Source organism: Patagioenas fasciata, unplaced genomic scaffold, assembly GCF_037038585.1.
Source record: "Patagioenas fasciata isolate bPatFas1 unplaced genomic scaffold, bPatFas1.hap1 Unplaced_32, whole genome shotgun sequence".
NCBI classification, from domain to species: domain Eukaryota; kingdom Metazoa; phylum Chordata; class Aves; order Columbiformes; family Columbidae; genus Patagioenas; species Patagioenas fasciata.
Window position 1 is genome coordinate 654,257 of NW_027288748.1, and position 11,585 is coordinate 665,841.

An 11,585-nucleotide genomic window follows, 5' to 3' on the forward strand; every position below is an offset into this window, starting at 1 on the left:
AAAACCCCCAAAATGGGTGATTTTGTGGAATATGGGATGGAAACAACCCCCCCAGGGTTTCGCTGTGATATCGGGTGTAAAAACCACCCGAGTGCTGCGATCGACTGCAAAACCCCATTGGGATGATCCATCAGCGACCGATTTCACCAAAACGATGGGAATTGGGACAATTTGTGGTTGTGACGCCGAGGAACGGTCTCGGCACGATGATTTTGATCCCGAGCGTTGCTTTTCCCCTCTATTTCTCAATATCCCGCAGGCAGAATGGACGGCGACTTGGGATTGTGCCTGGTGAAGGACGCCCCCAAAATCAGCGTCCGGCCGTGAGTCCCCAAACCACCAAAAACGGGCGCAAAACGGGTGCGTCGCGCTTTTCCTGCCCCTCGTTTGGCCCACCAGGACCCATTGACGTCCATTCCGAACGGAACACGAGGCGCTGATGTCACCGGCGGCGCTGATGTCGCGGCGGAACCCCAGCAACGCTTTGTTGTTCCGAGCCCTCGCAGGGCGTCTCTCCCACTCTGCCGCGTCTCGGAGCGAATCCCTGTGGTTTTCGGCCGAACCGCGCGGTTTCGGTGCCGATCGGAGGGGACATGGACACCGACCCGCAGGCGCCCGACCCAGGTATCGCACGCATTGGGTGCCTGGCCCACCCCACCTGGGCCCCGGGGGGGTCGTCGCTGCTCTTGGGGCTCCCAACGCTGCCTTTTGGGTAGAAATAGTGACGTTTCTCCGTGTCTTTCTTGCTCTCCGCTCCACCTGGTTGGCTCGTTTTCCGCTGTCCCGTATCGCGCCTTTTGTCCCCAAAACCCAACTTTTCCTTCTCGTATCGTACCCATTATCATGTCGCACCTTTTCTTGACCAACCCCAACGTTTCCATTGTCCTATCGCACCTTTTCTTGACAAAACCCAACTTTTCCTTGTTGTAGCGCGTCTTTTCTTGACATAAACCCAACTTTTCCTTCTCGTATCGTACCCATTGTTGTATCGCACCTTTTCTTGACGAAACCTGACGTTTCCATTGTCCTATCGCATCTTTTCTCAACAAAACCCAACTTTTCCTTGTCCTATCGCATCTTTTCTCAACAAAACCCAACTTTTCCTTGTCTTATCACGTCTTTTCTTGACAGAACCCAACGTTTCTGTTGTCCTATCGCGTCTTTTCTTGACATACACCCAACTTTTCCTTGTCCTATTGGTTCTTATTTTGACCAACTCCAACTCTTCCTTGACCTATCGTGTCTTTTCTTGACAAAAGCCAACTTTTCCTTGTCCTATTGCACCTTTTCTTGACAAAAGCCAACTTTTCCTTGTCCTATTGTCTTTTCTTGACATAAACCCAACTTTTGCTTGTCCTATCGTGTCTTTTCTTGACAAAACCCAACGTTTCCATTGTCCTATCACGTCTTTTCTCAACAAAACCCAACTTTTCCTTGTCCTATTGCACCTTTTCTTGACAAACCCCAACATTTCCTTTATCATATCGCATCTTTTCTTGACCAACTCCAACTTTTCCTTGAATCGTACCCATTGTCGTATCACGCTTTTCCTTGAAAAACCCCAGCTTTTCCTTGTTGGATCCCATATTTCCACCCCCAAACCCCAACACCCCCATGTCACATCCCCCTTTCCCCAAACCCCAACACCCCCATGTCACATCCCCCTTTCCCCCAACACCCCCATGTCACATCCCCCTTTCCCCAAACCCCAACACCCCCATGTCACATCCCCCTTTCCCCAAACCCCAACACCCCCATGTCACATCCCCCTTTCCCCCAACACCCCCATGTCACATCCCCCTTTCCCCAAACCCCAACACCCCCATGTCACATCCCCCTTTCCCCCCAACACCCCCATGTCACATCCCCCTTTCCCCCCCAAACCCCAACATCCCCACCTCATATCACCCCATTTCCCCCCCGAACCCCAACATCCCCATGTCCCATCACCCCGTTTCCCCCACCCCGTGTCGGTTGCAGTGTTGACCCTGCTGTCCATGGCAAGCTCCAGCACCATCCCCGGGAGCTCCAGCACCATCCCCGGGAGCTCCAGCACCGTCCCCGGGAGCTCCAGCGCCATCCCCAGGAGCTCCAACGCCATCCTCAGGAGCTCCAGTGCCGTCCCTGGGAGCTCCAGTGCCATCCTCGGGAGCTCCAGTGCCATCCCTGGAAACTCCAGCGCCATCCCCGGGAGCTCCAGTGCCATCCCCGGGAGCTCCAGTGCCATCCCTGGGAGCTCCAGTGCCATCCCTGGAAACACGAGCGCCATCCCTGGGAGCTCCAGTGCCATCCTCGGGAGCTCCAGTGCTGTTCCCGGGAGCTCCAGTGCCGTCCCCGGGAGCTCCAGTGCCATCCCTGGGAGCTCCAGTGCCATCCCTGGGAGCTCCAGTGCCATCCCCAGGAGCTCCAGTGCCATCCCCAGGAGCTCCACTGCCATCCCTGGGAGCTCCAGTGCCATCCTCGGGAGCTCCAGTGCCATCCCTGGAAACTCCAGCGCCATCCCCAGGAGCTCCAGTGCCATCCCCGGGAGCTCCAGTGCCATCCCTGGAAACTCGAGCGCCATCCCCGGGAGCTCCAGTGCCATCCCTGGGAGCTCCAGTGCCGTCCCCGGGAGCTCCAGTGCCGTCCCCGGGAGCTCCAGTGCCATCCTCGGGAGCTCCAGTGCCATCCTCGGGAGCTCCAGTGCCATCCTCGGGAGCTCCAGTGCCGTCCCCGGGAGCTCCAGTGCCGTCCCCGGGAGCTCCAGTGCCGTCCCCGGAAGCTCCAGTGCCATGCTCGGGAGTGTGTGTGAAGATTGAGGAGAAAGCAGCTGAAATGGAGATGCCGGAGCCAGAGCCGCAGGCCGGGACTGAGCCACCACCAAAGTGCCTGAATATTGAGGAGAAACCAGCTAAAATGGAGATTGTGGTGCCAGCACCAGAGCCACCGGCCGGGACCGAGCCGCCCCCAAAATGCGTTAAAATTGAGGAGAAAGCAGCTGAAATGGTGATTGCAGCGCTGGTGCTGGAGCCGCAGGCCGGGACCAAGCAGCCCCCAAAACGCTGGAGAATTGAGGACAAACCATCCGAAATGGCGATGCCGGAGCCGCAAGCCGGGACCGAGCCGCCCCCGAAGCGCCTTAAAATGGAGGAACCAGCCGAAATGGGGATCGCGGCGCCGGAGCAGCGCCCGGGGTAGGTTTGCGCCCTCAGGAAACCCCCGCGCCGAAACCACCGTCGGCTTTCCCACCGGACGGCGCATCCAGAGGGGGTTTTTGGGGAGAAAAGGGGTGAATCTGCGCGTGTGTTTGAAGAAGCGACCGCGGGGGGTTTGGTTTCTCGGCATCGGGTTTGATGGGAAGAGCTGGCGCCCGATCGTCATCTCCGGCACCAGGGGGCGCACGGAACGGGGCCGGAATTGGGCTGAAATCCTGCGAGATTGGGAAAAAACGCCGCTGTGAGATCAACGGGCAGCGGCTGCTCGCGGTGGGAAGAACCGGAAAGGGAAATGGTGGCAAAATGGTGCCGTAAAGCGCCCCGATCTGAGCCGAGAAACAGGGGTTTTGGTGTTTTTCTTTCTATTTAACGCGCTTTCTGCTTTGCTTAATAAACTGGGTTCTGGAATGAGTTGAAGTTCGTTAATGCAGCGATTTGTGACAACGGGGGGGTTGAGTTGTTTGATTAATGAAATGTTAATTAAGGGTCTTGTCACACCAGGAGGGATGGAAGGGGGATTTATTTTGGGAGGTCTTGAGATTTATTGCTGTCACGATACCGGGGCCGTCGGTGCCACCCATTGCGATACCGGGGCTGTCGGTGCCACCCATCGCGATACCGGGGCTGTCGGTGCCACCCATTGCGATACCGGGGCTGTCGGTGCCACCCATTGCGATACCAGGGCCGTCGGTGCCACCCATTGCGATACCGGGGCTGTCGGTGCCACCCATTGCGATACCAGGGCCGTCGGTGCCACCCATTGCGATACCAGGGCCGTCGGTGCCACCCATTGCGATACCGGGGCTGTCGGTGCCACCCATTGCGATACCAGGGCCGTCGGTGCCACCCATTGCGATACCAGGGCCGTCGGTGCCACCCATCGCGCTACCAGGACCATCGTCGCTGCCCATCACGATACTGGGGCCGTCGTCACTGCTGTTGTGACGATACCAGCGCTGTTGTTGCCACCTGTCGCGATACCAGGACCATCAGTGCTCCCTATTGCGATACTGGGGCTGTCGGTGCCACCCTTCGCGATACCGGGGCTGTCGGTGCCACCCATCGCGATACCGGGGCTGTCGGTGCCACCCATCGTGATACCGGGGCCGTCGGTGCCACCCATCGCGATACCGGGGCCGTCGGTGCCACCCATCGCGATACCGGGGCCGTCGGTGCCACCCATCGCGATACCGGGGCCGTCGGTGCCACCCATCGCGATACCGGGGCCGTCGGTGCCACCCATCGCGATACCGGGGCCGTCGGTGCCACCCATCGCGATAGCGGGGCTGTTGGTGCCACCCATCGCGATAGCGGGGCGATACCGGCCCCTCCTGGGGCAGCAGGGGTCCAGTACCAGCACGGTTTGGGGGTGGACCCGCTGGAAAGCAGCTCTGCAAGAAGGACTTGGGAGTTCTGGGTGACATCAGGTTGGCCACAAGTCACCAATGTGTCCTTGTGGTCACGAGGCCGAGGGTACCTGGGGGATATTTATTAAGAAGAGTGTGAGCAGCAGGTGAGAGAGGTGAATCCTCCCCCTCTGCTCCACCCTGGGGAAGCTGCATCTGCAGTTCTGGGTCCAGTTCTGGGCTCCCCAGTTGAAGAAGGACAAGGAGTTACTGGAGGGAGTCCAGTGGAGGGACACAGAGATGCTGAGGGGTCTGGAGCATCATTCTGATCAGGAGAGACTGAGAGAGATGGGGCTGTTGAGCTGGAGAAGAGAAGCTGAGAGGGATGTGATCAATGGGATCAATATCTCAGGTGGGTGTCAGGATGGAGCAGACTCTGTTCAGTGGTGCCCAGCGCCGGGGTGAGGGGCATCGGGCACAGACTGAAACCCAGGAGGCTCCATCTGAACGTAAGGAGAAACTTGCTTGCTGGGAGGTGCCAGAGCGCGGCCCAGGCTGCCCAGAGCGGGTGTGGAGTCTCCTTCTGTGAGACATTCAGACCCCTGGGATCCTGTGTGATCTGCTCTGGGACCCCGCGGGAGCAGGGGGGTTGGACTGGATGATCTCCAGAGGTCCCTTCATCCCAAACCAGAATGGGGTTCTGAGGGAAGGGGAGGGAAGGAAGGGGAGGGAAGGAAGGGGAGGGAAGGAAGGGGAGGGAAGGAAGGGGAGGGAAGGAAGGGGAGGGAAGGAAGGGGAGAGAAGAGAAGCCTCCGGGGAGACCCCATTGTGTCCCACGTTGGGCACATCTCCAGGACCGCCACGGCAACGCATTTTCAGCCCACTTGGTCCTGTCCTGAGAATTCAGATTTGCGGTTGACAGGACAGAACTAACTCCATCAGCTCAGCCAAGAAACAGATTCATTTTATGAATATACAGAATTCTATATGAATATATAGAATATGTGAATATGGATATATATTAATTACATATGGAGGAGAGGAGGAGATGGAAAGGGAGAGGGAGATGGAGAGAGGATGATGAAGACAGGAGGGAAGATGGGATCAAAAAACAGAAAGGAGAGAGGAAGAAAGAAGAGATGACAGCAGGGAAAGAGACTTGAGAGGGGTATAAGGCAGAAAAAGGGGAAATGATGAAGGAAAGGAAGAGGGGAGGAAATGAGAAAAAAGATACCTGTATGGGAGGAGCAGCAGGGGAGGATGAGACGCTCGCCCAGCAGCATCACGAGGCTGTGACCAGCACGGCACCAGGACCCAGGGGCTCCTCAGGGCTCCGTGCCGGCCTGTCCAGGAGAGCAGCGAGCGCCTGCTGGCCGCGTCCTGCCCGCTGGCTCCGTCCTGCCCAGTGTTCCTGAACCACGTTCTCCAGCCGCCTGACACGAGCTGGGCGATCAGCGGGGCGGGAGGTGCTGGTGATGAAGGAGAAGGTGCGGAGCACAGCCGGGAGGGAGCTCGGGGGAAGCCGGATGTGGCATCTCGGGGCTGTCATCGTGTTTTCGGGATCTTTTCCTTCCCACGTGCCCTCGATCACCTCTTTGCCCCAGGAACCGTCGTCCACCTCGCGCTGGGGGACATCAGTGGCCGTTCTCTCCCTTCCCTCGGGCGCCTTCCTCCCAGCGAGTGACGAAGAGGATCAGCAGCAGCACGGTCCTTGACTCTTGGCCCCATTTCCCACGGGATCCAGCCTTCCCTTTCCGTTTTCCCTCGGCTCCCATCACGGCCGTGACCAACCCAGAGGTGTCGATCGTCTGGTGCCCTGCAGCAAAACGGCCGGGAAGGGACGAGGGACATCAGGCGCATGAAGGTGGTTTCCACAGCTTCCCCTTGCGCCAGAGCTGGGACGGTATCAGTGTCTGGAGTTACTTTTGCTTTCTCGGAGAGAACGCGGATAATGAGACGTCGACATCAACACCTCGTGAATGCATTACCACTATGGGGCCTGGAGACAAGGGGGTTCCCCGGATTTCACAATGGGCCCTGGGGACTAGGGGGGGGGGGTCCCCTCGGTGCCACGATGGGCCCTGGGGACAAGGGGGTCCCCAGGATGTCACAATGGGCCCTGAGGACAAATTGGGGTTCTGGGATGTCACAATGGGCCCTGGGGACAAAGAGGGGTCCCCAGAATGTCACAATGGGCCCTGGGGACATTTGGGGTCCCCAGAATGTCACAATGGGCCCTGGGAACAATAGGGGGTCCTGGGACGTCACAATGGGCCCTGGAGTAAAGGGGGGTCCCCAGGATGTCACAATAGGCCCTGGGGACAAAGAGGAGTCCCCTGAATGTCATAATGGGCCCTGAGGACAAGGAGGGTCTCCACGGTGTCACAATGGGCCCTGGGGACAATGGGGGGTCCCCAGGATGTCGCAATGGGCCTTGGGGACAATGGGGGGTCCTAGGATGTCACAATGGGCTCGAGTGACAAATGGGGTCTCCATGGTGTCACAATGGGCCCTGAAGACAAAGGGGGTCCCCTGAATGTCACAATGGGCCCTGAGGACAATGGGGGTTCCTGGAACGTCACAATGGGCCCTGGGGAGGAAGGGAGGTCCCCAGGATGTCACAATGGGCCCTGGAGACAATTGGGGGTTTTGGGATGTCACGATGGGCTCTGACGACAAGGGGAGGTGCCCATGGTGTCACAATGGCTCCTCAGTGACAAGGGGGGTCCCTATAGTGTCACAATGGGCTCTGCAGACAATGGGGGGTCCTGGGATGTCACAATGGGCACCAGTGACAAAGGGGGTCCTCATGGTGCCACAATGGGCCCTGGGGAGTAAGTGGGGTCCTGGGATGTCACAATGGGTCCTGGGGACAAAGGGTGATCCTTTGATGTCACAAGGGGCCCTGGAGGCAAGGGGGTCCCCAGGATGTTACAATGGGCCCTGGGCACAAAGGGGGGTCCCCATAGTGTCACAATGGGTCCCCAGTGACAAGGGGGTCCCCACGGTGCCACGATGGGCCCTGGGGACAAGAGGGGGTCCCCATGGTGTCACAATGGACCCTGGGGTCAAAGGGGGTTCCCAGGACATCACAATGGGCTCTGGGGACAATGGGGATCCTGGGACATCACAATGAGCCCTGGGGACAAGGGGGGGTCCTGGGACGTCACAATGGGTCCTGGGGACAAAGCGGTTCCCCAGGATGTCACAATGGGCCCCGGGGACAAAGCAGGGTCCTGGGACGTCACAATGGGCCCTGGAGACAAAGGGATTCCCCAGGATGTCACAATGGGCCCTGGGGACAAAGGGGGTCCCCACAGTGTCACAATGGTCCCTGGGGACAAAGGAGATCCCCACAGTGTCACAATGGGCCCAGGGGACAAAAGGGGGACCCCAGGATGTCACAATGGGGTCAGGGGACAATGGGGGGTCCTGGGACGTTATAATGGGCCCTCGGGAAAAAAGGGGTCCACATGGTGCCACAATGGGCCCTGGGGACAACGGGGGTCCACATGGATGCCACAATGGACACTGGGGACAAGGGGGTCCCCAGGATGTCACAATGGGCCCTGGGGACAACGGTGGCTCCTGATGTCACAATGGGCCCTGGGGACACAGGTGGTCCCCAGGATGTCACAATGGGCCCTGGGGACAAAGTGGGGTCCTAAGATGTCACAATGGGCACTGGGGACAAAGGGGGTCCCCATGGTGCCACAATGGGCCTTGGGGACAATGGGGTCTCCCCAGGATGTCACAATGGGCCTTGGGGACAAAGGGGTGTCCCCTGAATGTGCATAATGGGCCCTGGGGACAAAGGGTGGTCGCCGGGATGTCTCAGTGGGCCCTGGGGACAATGGGGTGTCCTGGGATGTCACAATGGGCCCCAGTGACAAATGGGGTCTCCACGGTGTCACAATGGGCCTTGGGGACAAAGGGGGGTCCCCAGGATGTCACAATGGGCCCCGGGGTCAAAGGGGTCCCCAGGATGTCACAATGGGTACTGGGGACAAAGGCGGGGTCCCCATGGTGTCACAATGGACCCAAGTGACAGGACGAGTCCCCACGGTACCACTATGGGCCCTGGAGACCAGGGGGTTCCCCGGATTTCACAATGGGCCCTGGGGACAAGGGGGGTCCCCAGGATGTCACAATGGGCACTAAGGACAACGAGGGGTCCTGGGATGTCACAATGAACCCTAGGGACAAAGGGGGTCCCCAGGATGTCACAATGGGCCCTGGGGATAAAGGGTACTCCCCAGGATGTCACAATAGGCCCTGGGGACAAAGGGGGTCCCCAGGATGTCACAACGGGCCCTGGGGACATTTGGGGTCCCCAGAATGTCACAATGGGCCCTGGGAACAATAGGGGGTCCTGGGACGTCACAATGGGCCCTGGAGTAAAGGGGGGTCCCCAGGATGTCACAATAGGCCCTGGGGACAAAGAGGAGTCCCCTGAATGTCATAATGGGCCCTGAGGACAAGGAGGGTCTCCACGGTGTCACAATGGGCCCTGGGGACAATGGGGGGTCCTGGGATGTCACAATAGGCCCTGGGGACAAAGGGGGCCCCCATGATTTCACAATGGGCCCAGGGGACAATGGGGCATCCTGGGACGTCACAATGGGCCCTGGGGACAAAGGGGGTCCCCATGGTGTCACAATGGCCCTGGGGATAAAGGGGGACCCCAGGATGTGTATAATGGGGCCTGGGGACAATGGGGGGTCCTGGGATGTCACAATGGGCTCTGGGGACAATAGGGGGTCCTGGGACGTCACAATGGGCCCTGGAGAAAAGGGGGGGTCCTGGCATGTCACAATAGGCCCTGGGGACAAAGGGGGTCTTCAGGATGTCACAATGGGCCCATGGGACAAAGGGGGTCCCCAGGATGTCACAATAGGCCCTGGGGAAAAAGAGGGCTCCCCAGGATATCACAATGGGCCCTGGGGACAAAGGGGGCTCCCCAGGATATCACAATGGGCTCTGGTGACATAGGGGTCCCCAAGATGTCACAACGGGTCCTGGGGACAAGGGGGGTCCCAAGGATGTCACAATGGGCACTGGAGACAAAGGGGGGGTCCCCACGGTGCCACGATGGGCCCTGGGGACAAGGGGGTCCCCAGGATGTAACAATGTGCCCTTGGGACAATGGGGGCTCCTGCGATGTCACAATGGGCCCTGGGGACAAAGGGAGGCCCCAGGATGTCACAATGGACCCTGGGGACAAAAGGGGTCCCCGGGATGTCACAATGGGCCCAGGGGACAACGAAGCATCCTGGGACGCCACAATGGGCCCGGAGAAAAAGGGGGGTCCCCAGGTTGTTCACAATGGGCCCTGGGGACAATGGGGGTCCTGGGATGTCACAATGAACCCTAGGGACAAAGGGGGTCCCCAGGATGTCACAATGGGCCCTGGGGATAAAGGGGACTCCCCAGGATGTCACAATAGGCCCTGGGGACAAAGGGGGTCCCCAGGATGTCACAACGGGCCCTGGGTACAAGGGGGGTCCCACCCTGTCACAATGAGCACTGGGGACAAAGGGGGTCCCCAGGATGTCACAATGGGCACTGGAGACAAAGGGGGGGTCTCCACGGTGCCACAATGGGCCCTGGGGACAAGAGGGTCCCCACGGTGCCACAATGGGCCCTGGGGACAAGGGGGATCCCCGCCCTGTCACAATGGGCCCTGGGGACAAGGGGGATCCCCGCCCTGTCACAATGGGCCCTGGGGCCAAAGGGATCCCCAGGATGTCACAATGGGCCCTGGGGACTGCGGGGGGTACTAGGATGTCACAATGGGTCTTGGGGACAAAGGGGGTACCCAGGATGTCACAATGGGCCCTGGGGACAATGGGGGGTCCCCAGGATGTCACAATGGGCCCCGGGGACAAAGTAAAATCCTGGAATGTCACAATGGTCCCCAGTGACAAAGGCGCTCCCCATGGTGCCACAATGGGCCCTGGGGACAAAGTGGGTCCCCAGGATTTCACAATGAGCACTGGGGACAAAGGGGGGTCCCAGGATGTCACAATGGGCCCTGGGGACAAGGGGGGGTTCCCATGGAGTCACAATGGGTCCTGGGGACAACGAGGTGTCCTGGGACGTCACAATGGGACTTGGGGACAAAGGGGGTCTTCCACAGTCTCACAATGGGCCCTAGAGACAAGGGGAGATCCCCAGGATGACACAATAGGCCCTGGGGACAAAGAGGAGTCCCCCTGAATGTCACAATGGGCCCTGGGGACAAGGGGGGTCCCCATGGTATCACAATAAGCCCTGGGGGCAAAGTGGGGTCCTGGGATGTCACAACTGGCCCCAGTGACAAAGGGTGTCCCCATGGTGCCACAATGGGCCCTGGGGACAAAGACGGTCCCCAGGATGTCACAATGGGCTTTGGGGACAAGGCGGGGTCCCCAGGATGTCACAATGGGGTCTTGGGACAAAGGGGGTCCCCAGGATGTCACAATGGTCCCTGGGGACAATGGGGGGTCCTGGGACATCACAATGGGCCCTGGGGACAAAGGCGGTCCCAGGGTGTCACAATAAGCCATGGGGACAAGGGGGGTCCCCAGGATGTCACAATGGGCACTGGGGACAAAGGGGGGTCCCCACGGTGCCATGATGGGCCCTGGGGACAAGGGGGTCCCCAGGATGTCACAATGGGCCCATGGGACAAAGGGGGTACCCATGGTGTCACAATGGGCCCTGGGGACAACTTGGGGTCCTGGGATGTCACAATGGGCCCCGGTGACAAAGGGGGTCCCCGTGGTGCCACAATGTGCCCCTGGGACAAAGGGGGTCCCCAGAATGTCATAATGGGCACTGGGGACAAGGGGGGTCCCCAGGATGTCACAAGTGGCCCTGGGGATAAAGGGGGTCCCCATGGTGCCACAATGTGCCCCTGGGACAAAGGGGACCCCAGGATGTCACAATAAGCCCTGGGGACAAGGGGGGTCCCCAGGATGTCAGAATGGGCCCTGGGGACAACGCGGGGTCCTGGGATGTCACAATGGGCCACGGGGACAAAGGCGATCCCCATGGTGTCACA